We start from the raw sequence: 18,849 nt of genomic DNA, 5'->3' as shown, positions 1-18,849 counted from the left end.
CATATTCGCTGGAAGTGAGCAGGAATAGCTTGATTAGCACCTGTTGCTGGAACCTCTTCTCTCCATACTGGAGGAACCTCTCTCATTGGGTAATTTTTCAGTGTTAACCTAACTGAGGGATCGGAGTCAAGAAAAGTCTGTGAGGCAAATAAGGTTCTAAAGGTAACACGTGTCTTTACAGCGTCCTCAACCTTAGAACCCACAATGAGTCCCTTATCAAAATTAGCCTGAATATCTAACAGACCCTGGGGAACCGAACCCAAGTCCATATCCTCCCAACCTTTAACAAGAGTATCGTACATAACATTGAAAACATATCTCTGTGTAGTCGCATTCCACTGTGAGAAGGTAGGCATAATGTCGGGTACACTATACCGAGGACCCTTCTCAATCCATTTGCGAGCGAGAGAATCCAACCTCTCTCTTTCTTCGGAAGCTGGGAACTGACTACGAGACTGTCTTCGAGAAAATGCCGGAGACACATTTAACGCCTCAAAGAAAGGAGATAAAAGACCAGAGACCATATCTGTAGGTCGTTTACGCATAGACGGAGAATTGGACATAAGGATAGGGGACAATGTATTAGGCGAACTAACTGAAGAGAAATCAGTAATTACCGGGGGAGCAGAGGGCAAAGAAGATGAAGGTAAAGGAGTCGAAGGCAAAGCTGGCAGAGGCGGCAATACTTGAGGGGGCAAATGTGGAAGAGCCGGAGCAAGCGGAGGCGCAACTGGCGGCTGAACAGGCTGTAATAATGGGGGTGCATTAGCACCTTGTACATAAGGCGGAGGCAATCTCAATAGGTGAGACATCAAGGGATCTTCCTCTGAATCTTTTCTTTTATCAGAAGGGGAAGCTGGCAACATCGGATAGCATTTATCTATCGCCATACGATGTTGTCTTTCTGAAATTTCCATCGCATTATCAACTTCATTATCTTTAAGTTGCTGAGCAGCCTGTATAATTGTCATACCCTGTGCTTTCCTATCTCGTTTTTCTTGCTTAATTTTTCTCTGTTTGGCTTCCTTACGCCAAAGGCGGAAAGAGTCAAACATTGCCGGCCGGGCTTTTCTTTTAAATAAAATAGTTTCCAAATTATCTAGTATGTCAGGCTCAAAACTACCATTTTCTGGCCATTTTAAAACACCATCATTCTTCGTGTATCGGATCCATGTCTCATTAAAGGCAATGGGGCCAACACCATGTTTAGAATAGAGCTCATAAGTGGGAGTTCCAACCGAAGGAATCGGACAAGAGTCCTCCAGCCGGGAATCCCTATTACAACCAAAACAACATAGTTTCCTAAACTTAGTCAGACCAGGCATCGTTATTTCACTGGACTGTTCACAAACATCAAGGGGGTTAACTCAATTAACACAGCACAAATGTACTTACCCCTCGGCTTCGGTTATTGCAATACCCGAATCAAAGACCCAAAGAACCAAAGAACCAAAGAACCAAAGGACCAAAGAACCAAAGAACCAAAGAACCAATTGTGGGAGCGACCCACTAATACTTAACTAAGATGTCTTCTTACACCAACATAGGCCCATCTATCGTCTCGCTTTACCATACATCACCAAAAAGAGGGCCAAGGCAGGGCGGCAGTCAGGGCAGCAGTCGTCAGTAGCCGTCAGGAAGGAGCAACCACGCTGCAAAAGACCTTCGGACCACTTTCGACATACAGGGGTCGCTTGACGTGGTTCGCGATTCCTCCAGAATTTTCTTGCGGGGTTCCTCACGACCTTCAGGCAGAACCACTACCTCTGAAGCCGCCCCACGTGGGGCGCGAGTTGAAGAACCAGAAACCTTATGGGCCTGGCGGCGCAGGGTACGCCTTAATCTCCTCGGTTCTCCTGCTTCAGCTAACAGAGACACGGGGACACTCTGTCGGCGTAAAAGATCAGATTTTATTAGCTGCAGCTTGTACAGTTGTCCTAGAAGTACACACGGTATGTTCTCAGGAGACTGCCACTTCATTCCGTGGTGCACAATCTTATATAGTACATAGGTGAGATATACATTAACGAAGGACACACCTAAAACATACATAAAAGACCAATAGGAATAGTCTGGAAAGTAAGTCAAAGCCAATAGAAAGAATTGGAAAACAAAAGTATCGAGTAACCCGAAGAAGTCTCTCCTCCAACTGTGTTTGCCACCCCTCCCACAGGTTAAGGTATTAACGTGTCTGTAACTGACTTGCAGGTGGCGAGATACGTTCGTGTGTTTTGGAGGACAGTTGTGAAACGAGAGAATACGAGCAGAGGACAGCGAAGGCCAGAAGATGAGATAAAGTCAGAAGTGAATAGTGTGAACCAACAGATATTTAAGACACGGATTAGAAAAAACAGACAGGGATTAATGTCCTCGGCCAGTCTCTAACACCAGCTTTGTAAACAGAGGCACAAGGCTATTTTGACACAATACTGCAGGAAAAGCAGAAAAGACTTCGTTCGTCGCGCTGCCTGAGTGCGGGCAACACAAAATGGCGGCGGAGCACAAAATGGAGGCTCAATACGATCGTGATCAAAAATCGAATTTCCTCATAACAGGGCTCTTTATTAGACATAGGGCGGCAGATTTCAATCACTTCCAGACGCGTTTCGGCTAATTAGCCTTAATCATTGGGGGATGGGTTGTATTGCCAAGTGGTCAAGATTTAAAGGTGCATACCTCTGAGCGTTATAGTCCAAAAGTCCTTCATTACCCATAATGCACCAAAAGGGAAAATTCACATCAGTTCAGGGTGCAGTGCATTGCGATGTGAAATACTTTTTTGTCTTGGTGCCTGTGCTTTGCACACTGTTCCACATAAGTACTCCCAAGGAGCTCCTCATTCTGCATAGATTCTAGATAGATAGATAGATAGATAGATAGATAGATAGATAGATAGATAGATAGATAGATAGATAGATAGATATTCACTAAAAAAAAAATAGGTTTCAGGCAGGTTATAGTTAGAAATTAGCATTTAAAAAACCTTAGAAATGTACTGAAAAAACCATAGGTTTCAGGGGCGTTTTAGTTAGTTGGACATTTCACTCGTACAAAACCATAGAAATTCCCCCGTTATAGTTAGTTCAGCTAACTATAACTCACGCCCCCGCAATGCACTGCAGATGACGTCACATATTACATCACTTATGACATGGTCAGTGACATCACTGATGACATCACTGATGACATCTCAAATGACATCACTGATGACATCACTGATGACATCATCCATGTGATAATTCCATGCATCTTCTCTCACCCTAATATAACTTTTGATACACCCACTCTAAATTACAGACTGCCATTCTCAAAACCATAGACACTCCAACACCAATAACTACATACCCACTCACTGATTCTTAGGTTTACATGCACATCCACTCACTCACCCGTACAGTCACTCATACTTATGGTCACTCAGTACAGGACTATCATATGCACTCATACACCTATATGGACACTCACACACTGCCACTCATCCATGGAGTTACTCACACACCTGGTCAGTCATGCAAATAATCAATCACACTCCCATTTCCTCAGCTATACAGTTGTACACACACCAGCTCACTTACTCATACAAATACAAGCACATTCTTATGCTCTTATACAGTCACTGATACAAGCACACACTCATCCATACAGCCACTCTCACAATCACACACTCTCACTTATAGCCATTTATATACTCCAACACACATATATACTGCCTTTCACATTTGTAGTTACTCACACATGTACCACTGAGATATACATTCACTCGCTAACACACCCATACACACACTCACCCAGTGAATCACCCACTCACACATCTATGCATACATACCCCACCCACACAAACACTCAGGCACCCATACAGATACTCAGACAACCAATCAATAACCCATATAGGCACTCATGTAGCTATTCACAAAACCATGCAGCCGCTTACACACCAACAGACAGACGGATACAGACATTCACACAGTTTAGTCACTAACCCATGCATTCAGTAAGATACGTTTAATCACTCACTTATAGAGTCAGTCACGCACCTACTAAATCATTCATTCAGACACATATACACCCACTCATTCTTCAAATGCCTTTCCCTATATATATTAAACATATTTAAACTTTACAGAAACACACAGTCACTGGATGATGTCATCAGTGATGTCATTTGAGATGTCATCAGTGATGTCATCAGTGATGTCACTGACCATGTCATGAGTGATGTAATATGTGACGTCATCAGCAGTGCTTTGCGGGGGCGTGAGTTATAGTTAGCTGAACTAACTATAACGGGGGAATTTCTATGGTTTTGTACGAGTGAAATGTCCAACTAACTATAACGCCCCTGAAACCTATGTTAAAAATTATGTAATGTTTTATATATTCCCCAAAAAGTATGCGTATCAAACTTTTTTTTTTGTTGAGAAAACTACAGTCCCTTACCGGTACTCTACCAACCTCGATCAGCACGCGAATCCTATCCACCACATTTAAATGATGCACATTTCGTATCCGACAGGTTTGTGACACCACGTCCCGCGTAACAACATGTACATATGAGGTCGTGCCAGCTGCTACTTTAGTATGCGATGGGTACACACTACCAAGCCGTGCATTACGTCATGTACGTATGGGTCGTGCCAGCTGCACATTGCGAATGCGACGAGTGCATGCTGCCACACCCTGTGTTACATCATAAACGTACGGTGTTGCACCACGTACGCCATTTTTTTGTCTCAAAACTATATCTAAATAACTTTAAAGTGTATATGAGATCAAGCGATAATCTAACATATTTTAAACATTTATATATTTCTAACTGTAATAAACTGATATTTTACCAATTATATTTTCTCAAAATCACGTTGGGTGTGGTCTCCTTGCGCACTAGGTGCACGATTGCCATGTGACCCTTAAAAAAAGCACTTAATTAGTTCATAACATTTCCCATTGTAACAGTTGGAAAACGCCACCCATTTTAGTCAATCTCTGTACTACATTTGATGAGACACACCTCTTCTGCTTAGAGAGCTTTTTCCTAAACTTTTTGCAATGAATACATATCTTACACTACACACAACATGCAACCATCATCTTCATCGATATTCATGGTCTTTAAAGTAGCCTTCCACCTGTGATAGCCATACACCTACAAGTTACATAACCAAAGTTTTCCTCACTACCAGAGGTAACATAGTTACATATACTGCCCACAGCACAATGTGATATCATACAGCCCAGGGGCACTAGCATGCATAGATAATGAACACACGGACACAGATAGATAGTGGAAGTGAATATGAACACATGGCCTTGACACTTTTTTATTACCAGGATCACATATCCAGTAACGTCTGTGGTGGATGTGTGTGGAGTCAGTGTAAACCATTCCTCAAGGAATAGTTGCTGCTATCATCTACTACAATAGTAATCATTGGATCACACACAGACATTCAACAATAAAAGAATCAATAGTTTGTACTGCAGTAAGGTAGGGACAGTAAATGTGAAGTAATACAGAAAAATATTCTATCGTAAAAGAAACACAACTTATGGTATACTGAGACACAATTAATAGATCAGAAATAATATACAAAAAGATTTTATCATAAAGGGTCCATCAGTTTTAGTGCACTCAGAAAGCCACATCAAAATCATTCAGCATGTCAACAACCAGCAATGATGTGTGCTGTAGACGGGTAGGCCGTACTTGGAGTAATATCTGTTGCCATCAACAGAACATCATCAGCAATAGCAACTCAATCTAAATTGTCAACACTGCTGTCTACAGTGTAGGCCAGAGAGAGCGGTCAGCAAGGGCCCACAGCTACGTAAGGTGGAATTCATCTACACAGTTTGTCGTACGCGAAGCAACAAAAGCGTGTCTGGAGCCTGTAATAATACGTATTCATGGTGTAGACAGAGCACACTGGAGCAATGTCTTTTCCTACAGAACTGCGTCATCTACAAGACCAACTCGATCCGAATTGTGAACACTGCTATTTGCAGTGTTAATTGTAAACAGTACTCACGCACACATGAATACTTTCTCTCACTTCCTCTTAACAAAAGACAACAACATCAATTGCAGATAAACCTGCAATAAATAAAGCAAAACAATTCAAATACCATTTCTGCTGTCTGCAGTGTAGACTATTCAGTGTTCTTTTGCACTTGCAAATTAAATGTGGTCATTGTACTAAACCTATAAGTCATTTCAAAAAATGTCTTCAAAGAAGTATACTAAAAACATAATATGTATATTCCAATAGACGTTGTAGTTACTTGACTACTGGATGCTATAATTAAACAATCAGCACTCAATCTGAATTGTGAATACTCCTGTCTGCATTGTAGGCCAGACTCACTTTTCATTAACACCTGACAGCCATGTACCGTTGAATTCGAAAGCATGGACTTGCTTGCAGCAGATCAGAAGGGGTACACAGACATAATATCAAACTTCAAATTCTGACATCCTCAATCATACAATCAAGACCCCATTTCACTGTTCGGACCTGCTGTACCACAGTGTACTCCACTGACTAGTGTTAACCAAGCACAATAATAATGTGCAACAGTTATCTACGGAAACACCGAGTCTGATGCACCTCAACGGAGGGAGTTCTATGAACACCAAGCAACAAGTAATATCGGACATCTCCCACTGTGGAATCAAGACACTGTTCCGCTGTTGGGACCTGCAGTTGCTTGCACCTCGTCGAAGGGAGTACCTTCTTCTCCACTCTCAGATGAAGTTCTAACATATTCCATTGTCAGACCAAGACACCGTTCCACTGTTGGGACCTAGAGTTTGATGCACCTCATCGGAGGGGGTACCACAAATCATCACAAACTGTAACTTCTGACATCCTCAATCATAGAATCAAGACCCCGTTCCACTGTTCGGACCTGCTGTACCGTGGTGTACTCCACCAACTACAGTCAACCAAGGCCATTAATCATGTGCAGCAGTTAACTACGGAAGCACAAAGTCTGATGCACCTCAACAGAAGGACATCTGAAAATTCACCTACATGTTATATCGGACATCATCCATTGTGGGATCAAGACACCGTTCCACTGTTGGGACCTAGAGTTGGTTGCACCTGGTCAAAAGGAGTACCTTCATCTCCACTCTCAGATGCAGTTCTAACATCATCCATTATGGGATCAAAAGACTGTTCCACTGTTGGAACCTACAGTGCGTTGCACCTGATCAGAGGGGGTACACAAAAATCATCACACACATTAACTTCTCACATCCTTAATCACGGAATCAAGACCCCGTTTCACTGTTTGAACCTGCTGTACCATGGTGTACTCCACTGACTGGTGTCAACGAAGCACAATAATCATGTGCAACAGTTAACTACGGAAGCACAGTGTCTGATGCACCTCAACGGAGGAAGTTCTATGAAAACCAAGCAACAAGTAATATTGGACATCTTCCATTTTGGGATCAAGACACCGTTCCACTAGTAGGACCCAGAGCTGGTTGCACCTGGTCAAAGCTGTTACACAGAAATAAACACAGACTTTAACTTGTGACATCCTCAATAATAGAATCAAGACCCCGTTTCAGTATTCGGACCTGCTGTACCGCAGTGTACTCCAGTGACTACACTCAACCAACCCCAATAATCCTGTACAGCAGTTAGCTACGGAAGCACAGAGTCTGATGCACCTCAACAGAGTGAGTTCTGCAAAAAACAACGAGCAGGTAATATCGGACATCATCCATGGTGGAATCAAGACACCGTTTCACTGTTGGGACCTAGAGTTAGTTGCACCTGCTCGAAGGGAGTACCTTCATCTCCACTCTCTGATACAGTTGTAACATCGTCCATTGTGGGATCAAGATGCCATTCCACTGTTGGGACCTAGAGTTGATTGCACCTGGTCAGAGGGGGTACACAGAAATTATCACAGACTTTAACTTCTGACATCCTCAATCATAGAATCAAGACCCCGTTTCACTGTTCGGACATGCTGTACCGCATTGCAATTTCAACTTCATGCATGGCAATGGCTGCTTCATTTTCCAGTATTGCTCGTCCAAGAAGATCGTGATTACATGGACCACTACTTTCACTATCTTGAGAACTTTCATTAGTAATTTCAGCTGTCATAGTTCTTTTTTGTTCAACTTCATCATTCAACATTTTTAAATATATAGCAAAAATTGTACATGCAACGCTACTTTTACATGTATTACAAGAATCTTCGTAGCAGTCAAAGTCTCCAAATAATTCACTTTCACTACACCATGAATTAAACAGTTGCAGAAGTGCTAAATAGTAAAATTCTCCCTTATCTAAACTTTCACAACTAACTTTCTTGTGGTTTATGAGATTACTCTTTGCATGTTTTACTAAACAACCATGACATCAAACTACTGCATATTTTCCTTCTTTTACATTCTCTTTCAGATTTCAAGCTGTAATGTTGAAGTACTTCATACAGACATAGCTGTTCCAGATGTTGACTCCTTTTCGGTTAGTATGTGTCCAACATATTAGTTTTAAGATTGTCTGTACTGTCTGCTTCATTTGCTGCTAATTCTTCAATTTCTTCAAATCATTTCAAGACTCCATTTCCTTTGCAGGCAAGACCTAAACTTACCCAAATGATTCCTCGTGACTTTGGATTTAAACTTGAAGAGCACAATCAGTCTGAACATCCATACAATCCAATTTCTCGGTGGGAAAGCATTTTCAAAGTAAAACTGTACAATTCTTTACTAAGGCTTTTCTCTTGTGTAATTTCTTCCCACAGTTCTTTCTTCTCTATTTTTTCTGATTTTGTTATGTACGATGTAACGTAACATGCAACAGCAATTGAGTTATCTGCAACATACTGAATGTACATGTTCGCATTCCACATTTTTAAAATGACTGGATTGTAATCATTGATATACTTTGACACTTCTCTTCTTTTTAACTTGTAGTTATTCTTTTGAGATTTCTGAGTTATTGTGTGCCTTACAGAAGAAAAAAATTATTTACTCTTCCTTTACAAATGACTGGACAGGAGAAACCAAACCGACATCTGGTGTAAAATGTTCCTTTAAAGTTGTAGTTTCTTCTGCAATACTTTCAACAACTGTGACTTTGGAAACGTAAAACTTGCTATCTCAAGCTTCTATCTCCTTCTTCTCTTGGTATCTCACATGTCACAAACTATTCATTGAAAGACAATACTGTTTCATCAGAATCATTTACAAATGTAGGTTCCTCCTTTCTCCAAAAGAAATCGGTAACCTCTCCAAGAGCTATATTCTTTTTATTGCAGATAAAAGACATTATAGGTTGAAACCTATCATTACAATATCTGCACACATATACAGGATCCAATGAACACAGTTCACCACGAGTCTTTATTTCAACATTTTTTATATTGGAATGAGCTTTTCTTAGAAAGTCAAGCAAATCTTCCCATGCATACTCTGCACAGCTAAGTGAGACAAACCATGTTCTTGTACCTACGTTCCGTAACATACACTTGAGTTCTTCATGACGACAATACCAGTACTCATTTGTTCCACGTTGACATGCCATCAAATTGATTAAGTGTCCTTCTAAATTTTCATCTCTTCTTGAGGCTTCTCCACAAATTCTTTCGCAGAAAGAACTTATTGATGAACTTTATTTTTAAGTATGTGGTTCACTGCATACGACAAAGAAGACAGATCACTTTCAAACAAAAAGGTGAAATATGTTTAAAATGCACTGTCGAAATCTAGGATCTTCAGAATATAATCTGAAATTTCAAGTGGTCAAATAGAGAAAGTGGACAAGTCAAGGACTGGAGATATTTGTGAACATTACACAATATGTCCTTTGCATTCAAAAGAAGTAATAGGAAACAGCATTGAGTTATTTGAAATGAAAAACGCACAGGGGACTCCAATAAGTGTATGGGAGAAAACCTTGGAAGGTCATTATTTTCCACAGCTGTTTCCTACAGGAGAAGGTGGACGGTATAATGATCCATCTGTACCGATTGCAGCTTCAGAATATCGATCAACAAGATTCATCTTCTAAACTTTTTACCTGTTCACCCACATTTACAGTTTTGTAATAAATATTGTTCTCTATAAGATATAAGGTAGCCTTTTCAACTTTATTAACACCCACAAAATCTTTCCATATTTTTCCGACTTTTTGTCACTACAACATTTACTAGAATGACTACTGCCTAATTTTCCTCTTTCACTCCAGAAATAGTTTCAATATTTTTCTTAAAATCCAAAGGTAAGTACACCACTCTTCCTTCAAACCTGTTTGCAAGTCTGTTGGTGACCGTTTACATGTTTTAAGCTCCATCCGAATTGTAGTTTGAAAAGAATTAACAAAATGAATTAGAACAGACTCATATGTATTCAATTCTGCCAGTTCCTCCGGAATAGCTACTAATTCTAAGTTAGTATGTACTGCTCTAAAAGGCATTTTGTTCTCTTCTAATTTATTATAACAATATTTACATATACGTTGATCACTACCTAACTCAAATTGACCTTCCACCAACAAGTAAATTGTAAATTCTACCCACTTACCATTGTTCTCCTTTTCACTTTTCAAATACAAATCAACATTCCTACTTTGACTTTTATAATCAGTACGTCGACAACAAACACAAACATAGTCTCGTATTTCACACCACACTACATTAAACTTTCCAATTTCTTCTTCAAACTGATCAGTGCTAATCACTTTCCCATCTCCTCCAACATCTGTAATTGTCAAACTTTCACGTTCTATGAACTGCTCCTCTGAACCAAAATATCACATTTCAATATCATCACACTTTTTTTGAACAACTAATAAAGAAGCATATATATGACTTGTACTCAGTTCACTTAGAAATAATGCAGAACTTTTTACATAGTACACTTTCCTCACAAACTTCCGCATTTCTGAATAACATACTGCTAACATCCTTAACTGATAAAAAACACTTTTACAAACTTTTCTTCAAAGACAAGCCAGAGAATGCCCATACTTCTCAGTATATTTTCTTACATGACATAGATCTAGTCCTTGTAACACCTTAACGTTCTGTTTAATACTTTCTCTTCAAAATCAAAATGAATAACTTCTGTTTTAAATTGAAAGCACTATCCACTATACTTTCAAAACGCTGTTTCTCTTTCAATTCAAAAACATTCCTTTTATATTTGAAGCATTCTGTCATTGAATTCTGAATCACTCTAGATCGAAAAAGTCTCTGATGATTTCCATGAAACTCATTTTGTCTCCGAGTAACCAATACTATTTCTTTATCATCTTTCCTTTTCCTGGTATTTGAAATTGAATTCTGCTTCAACTTAGTTGAAAAATTCCTATTTTTCCTCTTGTGTGATCCTTTTTTCCTCTTTTACTTATAGTAGAACAAAGTTTTTCTGTACTACTCCCATTTTTTCCAAATACAAACTTTTGCCTTTTGCACAGATATATTTTTTTCTTCTCTTTTCTTTTTTTTTTTTACTTCTTCTTGGCATTTCCAAATTTTAATCCAAACGAAATAATTTTCTGAAAAACAAAATAGATTCAATTATTTTTCACATTTGTTCACTATGTTAAAATGATAACATACAATTACAAAACTTCCACTAACGACTTCCACACCCAGTGCTGCAACGTGATTGAACACGACAGAGCAGCACTAACATGACAAGTAGTGCCATAGAACATACAGCAAGTATTTATTTAATTCATTACAAACACCTTTACAATTTATATGTAACTGCACTACCTCGTACTTTTCACCTCTCTGCCGCACCCCACCACCCCACACCACTCTCTCTGCAACCCACCACAGGCAACTTTATAGATAGTATTTGTAAAAAAATGTAATCTATGTACTTATGATGATATTATCAACCAAAAAGCACACACAAAAATTACCATTATTAGCCTACAATTTTATCTACAACTTTCCAAACATAACACTGCCCCCCCCCGGTTTTAAGTGCGGGGGGAGGGGTGTCTGTGGGTGTCTGAGCAACAGCACTTTATTTTAGGTGGCCTCGAAACAGGTCTTTATGGGGGTCTACTTTCGGGCCTCGCAAACCTCATCCCTTTTTTTTTCTTTATTGCACTGCAGTGAGACTGTGAGAGCATGCACATTACTCAATTCTTAGAAGTGCAGACGTCATGCCAGGTGACTTGCATTGTAGGAGAAGGTAAATCCTTTACAAAGAACTTTTTCTCTCAGAATTTTCCTTCTTTTTTTGCAACGCAGGAGCAACATCATCGTGAAGACTCTGTTCTTTTTCACCCCTATTTACAGCACCTACAGCCCCACTCTGCCTAGTGCTGAAAAAATTAGGCTCCCCCTAAATTTCGCTCTGGTTGCGCCTCTTGAAACGACCACAAGCAAGCAACTCCAGCACCAACCTGCTCTGACCTTACACATTCTCTTGTTTTAGGGCTACGAAAACACACGCTTTGCCTGCCTCACTTAGTTCTCACACCCCCTCTTTAATATGAACATAAAAGCTTTCCACTTACTTTTATATTCCTATACTGTACTTCACATGGAAATATAGAAATCAAGGTTCTCACCAACCCAAATTACCTCTCTGGTATACTTTCTCAAATGTAAGAAATACAGGTATTCAGTATCCGTCAGTCACGACCACTTTTAAACAGTGTACCTATATACAACCTGACAAAACGTTATATTTTTAAATTAACGTCTTATACTTAAAAGCTCCTTTAAATTTCTTTTGCTATATGTACCTTTCTTTAAAACACCAACAGAGAAGGATGGTGAAGTATGCTCCACAAAGAGCAACTCAAAGCTTTGTTATTCTTTATAAAATAATCAGCCTGTCAATGCTTTTCGCAAACCTTTTCGACCCCTTAACAGGATGGATGTATGAGTATAATACGTCCTATTTAGGATCGGGGGTGGCTGATGCCCGAAAATAAGAACGTATAGTTGAATAAAAGGTGAGTGGATGCATGGCCAGATGCATCAATGCATATATACATAGATGGATGTATCAATGTATGAATGGAAGGATAAATGAATACAGTGACCAGTACTTACGATAGACTGGTGGACTGATAGATGCTTAGGATTGGCTATGGGACAGATGTATTTATGGATATATAGGCGTATAGCTGCGTGAATGAGACAGTGCTTACAATTGGCGAGTGCGCTCATAGATGATTAAGATAAGTGCAGGAACAGATGTATGTATGTATATAAGTAGGAATGTATGCATCAATTAAAAGATGGTTGGATGGCGCAGTGCTTAGGATAGATGAATACTGGGCTTTAATTGGGACCAGGACCAGCACTTATTTTCAAGGAGCCTCCAAAAGGGTCTTTATCAAGCTCTATATTCAGCCCTCGCAAACATAGTCAATTTTATTTTCGACCCTCGCAAACATAGTCAATTTATTTTTTATTTTTTTATTGCACTGCAGTGAGAGCATGCACATCGATGTATGGATGCTTATTTTGCTCACTACTGAGAACTGGAGACATCATGCGATGTTACCCACATTGTAGAAGGAAGGGAAATCCTTTAAAGAATGTTTTTTTTCCAAATGTAGGATAATTGGAGAGGATTTTCTAAAGCACACAATGATACTTATCTTGATTTAGACCACGGCCCAACTTGCATAGCACACACCCCTTTAAGAGCTGTGCCCCCCTCCCTTTTAGAGCACTCCCACTTTCTGAAACGCTCATAAGAAAAGCGGATTAAAACATGCAAATTTGCAAGTAAAACATATACCATGCCATAGGGCACTTTATAAGTGCTCCCAGTGGTACTACATCACCTTTATTAGCTCGACATCTGCACGTTACTATATTCTGTGTTTTAATCACAAACATACCCACCTCCCCCACACCCGCAACCACCCACGCCCTTCCTTAACTGTACAAAATAAAAAGGAAACCCCCACCATTCCTAGTAGCGCCACTATAACTATACACAGGCTTAATTTTAACAGGTGTGTGCCGGAAAACTTATCAACAAAAAGTATTCAAACATGCAAATTTGCAGGAAAAACATATACCATGCCATAGGGCACTTTATAAGTGCTCCCAGTGGTACTACATCACCTTTAGTAGCTCCACATCTCCACGTTACTATATTCTGTATTTCAAACAGCAACATAACTACCTCCCCCACACCCACCCCCGCCCTTGGTTAACAGTACGAAATCAAACAGAAACCCCCCACTCCTATTAGCGCCACTATACCCATACACAGGCTTAATTTTAACATGTGTCTACCGGAACACTTATCAGCAAAAACTATTCAAACATGCAAATTTGCGGGTAAAACATAAACCATCCCATAGCACTGTTTATAAATGGGCCCAGTGAAACTAAATTTCCCTTAGTAACTACACATGCCCACGTTAGAAATATCCGTCTTATAATCAGCAGCATATGCACCTCCCCACCCCCACCCATCCCTTGCTTAACCTTACGAAATCAAACAACGAGCCCCCCCAGCACTCCCGTTACCGCCACTATATCCATACATAGACTTAATGTCAACAGGTGTCTGCTGGAACGCTCATCAGCAAAAGCTATTAAAACTTACAATTTTACAACTCACACATACACCATACCATAAGACGGTTTATAAATAGTCACAGTACCACTACACCACCTCAACACCCGCCCTTGCTTAACTTTACGCAATAAAAGAAAGAGCCCCACAAACGTAGAAGCACCACTATAGCCATACAGAGGCTTAATTTCAACAGATGTCTCCCGAAAAGCTCATCAGCAAAATGTATTAAAACATGCAAATCTGCGGGTAAAACATATACCATGCCATATAGTACTTTATAAGTGCTCCCAGTGGCACTACATCACCTTTAGTACCTCCACATCTCCAATTTACTATATTCTGTGTTTCAAACAGCAACGTAACTACCTCCCCCACACCCACCCCCGCCCTTGCTTAACCGTACAAAATCAAACAGAAACCCCCACCATTCCCAGTAGCACCACTATACCCATATACAACGTTAATTTTAACAGGCGTCTGCCAAAACACTTATCAGCAAAAAGTATTCAAACATGCAAATTGCCGGGTAAAACATAAACCATCCCATAGCACGGTTTATAAATGGGCCCAGTCGAACTACACCACCTTTACTAGCTAGACATCTATATGTTACGAAAGTCGTTTAAACACTCTGTAGAGTGTATGGCAGGGCATGGGGAGAGTAAACAAAGTTCTAATTCCCAAACTTTTGATATACAGTCCGTTTACTGTATCTATATTAAAGATATTAAATGGAATGAATAAATTGACGAGTGTCTCAAAAGGGATAGTGAAGCTCACCATCAGTAAAACACGAACCACTTCAACACCTACATATATCCGCCACAGCGACACAGCCTGACAAATAGTATCACTTATGATCACATGTAGTTCTCTAATGTCAACAAAGTCATACAGAAAATATACCGCACATTTAATTTTTTTTATCTCTCACACATTTATAAAACATCTCTTCTAAAGAAGCATTCCCCAACTACTTCTATTCCATAAGAACAGACAATAATTAATACGTTTACTACCATCTATTTTAGTATATCTACCTTTTTATTATCCACTAGTCAGAAACTACAAAAACTATCCACTATACCCAAATGCAAACCAGAAACCATATTCATATTTATCTCAACTTAGGATCACATGATTCAAACTATGCGCACATATAAAAGGAACGTATCACTTTTCCTATCTCCATCTCCTCTCCATGTACTCTCAAAACACTGTACACAGCCCTACTGTACAACAACCTACCCTGACTTACATTCAAACCTACCTCTCAGTGTCAAAAATAAGACCACAACCTGCCCACATAACACTTATGCATTTCGTTTTATCGCTTTTAACTTAATTACACATCCGTCTCCTACCACCACCCCCACCCCATTATTTTCACAAAAAGTATCAGCTGCAAACGTGCAACATTTTCTTTATCTCCCCAAATACATTACAAACTCAAATTAACGCTGTACCTCATTTTCAAAACAATACAGTCCTATAAAGGAGACAAACTACACTTCTTCTCTGTGAAAAATTCCTAAACATATAGAAAATACTTATATAACAACAGCTCAAATTTTATGCATATTTCATAACCAATATCAAACACCACACTTTTCTAACACTATATTACTTTGAAATAAAAAATACTTTCATAATTAAAAACATCACCTCAAATACTTAATCAATACTATACAACACATAACACACCTTGTTCATTTCTAACTCACCTTTGTAGTTGTTATCCAGACTTCAAATGACACACGCATACAAATCTCTCTTTCTCACATAGTACATGTAAAGCTCCGACTACATCAAGAATGAAACCAGGAATGGCACAATTTCTCTGTCGCTCCACACATAAATACATGTAAAGAACAAATCAGAATACTTTATTCCTTCAACGACATTCCAAAACTTACCTCCATTGGTTAATTTTTTTCCTTCCGAAAAGCTACTTATTATTCCGCGCCACATACAGGTCACAAGTTCAACCTATTTTATCACCACACTTTCTGGAACCTTCTACGACACCTGCAGGTTAAAAGTTCCTAATTTTTTTTTTAACCTAACGATATACTTTTGCAACATTTTATCGAACATTCAACGGCACGTGCACGTTAAAAGTTCACAATAGGGGTCAGTAGTTCATCAGCTTTATTCCCAACTCCAGCAGCACCTCACCTTATGCCCCCAGCGTCATCTGACCCGTAGGAGTCAGTGCTTTCCACTTTACAAAAAACAAATTCATTTCATACACACAAATTTACCTTCGCACTCCCTATATAACACCCCCTAACACCATACACAAGTTACAATGTTCGAAACAAAAGTTCCTCCAAGTAGCTATAACTACATGCTGACACTACTTGCACAGATGTGGCACAGCGGCCAGAGCACATGACTTCACAGCATATGGCACACAGTTTGGGCTCACGCTTTCATCCCCGAGTCTGGCAGCAGCTCAGCTTAGCAGCATGAGACTCTACACACTACCTCACATATTTTCCATATCCCAGAACTTTCAGACCAGTACAGGTCAGTAGTTTGCCCTAGTAGTTATAAATACATGCTGACACTACTTCCACAACTGTACTGCAGCGGCCACGACACATGACTTCATAGCATAAGATACACAATTTAGACTCACACTCTAATCCCCGAGTCCCGCACCACCTCACCTTAGCAGCATCACACTCTAGGCAAAACCTCACTTAATTTTCATAGCCTAGCACTTTCACACCGGTAGGTATGATTAGTTCACTTTGCACCCCGTCTATAGCACACCCTAAACACCCCACAGAGGTTACAGTGCTCCTACCCTCCTATTTCCCACTTTTTTCACCCTTTTTTCCCCTTACTCGCTTCAACGGAATCACAAAATGGCGGCCAACACTTCCTCCTTCCATGAGACTCTAGACAATGCCTCACATATTTTCCGTACCCAGGACTTTCACACCACTACGGGTCAGTAGTTCATCCTAGTAGGTATAAACACATGCTGACACTACTTCCACAACTGTACTGCAGCGGCCAAGGCATATGACTTCACAGCATAAGACACACAGTGTGGGCTCACGTTTTAATCCTCAAGTCGCGCACAAGCTCACCTTAGAAACATCACACACTAGCCAATACCTCACTTACACCTCACAAAGGTTACAGTGCTCCTACCCTCCTCTTTCCCACATTTTTCTCCCTTTTTCCCCCTTACTCGCTTCAATGGAATCACAAAATGGCGGCCAACACTTCCTAGTTGCAAACGCTTGCAGCACTCGCAGCAAATCAGCAGCAAGCTTGTGCTCGTAACGCCTCAGCCAATCAGATGTCAGAATTCCCAAATATCAATAACTGTAAATTTTGATATTTCTCAAAAACTACTGAACGGATTTACACCAAATAAACAAAAGCGTGCTTTCTAGACCAAGACCCTTCTCCCTGCCAAATTTGGGGTAATTCCGCTCACCCGTTCGACCTGTAGCCTTGTCTAAAGTTTCCTATGGAAATTAACATTGAAAAAACATGTTTTGGGACCCCCTTTTTTCTCGGCCCCCCCTTGACGAATCACCCCCAAACTTTCAACATGGGAGCTGATCTCAACAACGAATTACTTTTGAAGATTTCATGAAGATTCATCAATCGGCGCCAAAGTTATTGCAAATAGAATGTTGCCATTTTCCTATAGTAACAAGGTCCAAGCTATAACTACCTACTTGCAACCGTAGGTAGAAAAAAAAAAAAATATATATATATATATATATATATATATATATATATATATATATATATAACCTACTGGCAGTCACCAGTAGGTAGTTATAGTTAGGACCTATTTTCCATAGGGAATCCGCAACATTCTATTTGGAATAACGTTGGCGCCGATTGACGAATCTTCGCGAACTTTTCCAAACTTTTGGCCAGCTCCGGTCCGCTCCTATCCTGAAAATTTCACAGTGATTCGTCAAGCGGGGGCCGAGAAAAAAGGGGGTCCCAAAATGCATTCTCCCCATGCATTTTCCCATAGGACCTGTTGACGCAGCTACAGCCCGAATTGCTGAACGGAATTACACCAAGTTTGGCAAAGAGGTAGTCCTCAGTTCATACTTGTGCCTTTTGCTTAAATGGTGTAAATCTGTTCAGTAGTTCCTGAGAAAATTAGAGTTAAAAAGAGAGATATATCTGGGTGAAGCCTAACCACACATCTCATCGTGAGATCTAATTGGCTGTCAGTGCTTCATCCAAGAAGTGTTGGCAGCCATCTTGGGACCAATATACATGATAGCACCTCATTAAAAAGCATTGCAGTTAAT

This window comes from Triturus cristatus, chromosome 1_2 (assembly GCF_964204655.1).
Source record: "Triturus cristatus chromosome 1_2, aTriCri1.1, whole genome shotgun sequence".
Taxonomy (NCBI): Eukaryota; Metazoa; Chordata; class Amphibia; order Caudata; family Salamandridae; genus Triturus; species Triturus cristatus.
This window is presented reverse-complemented; position numbering follows the sequence as displayed.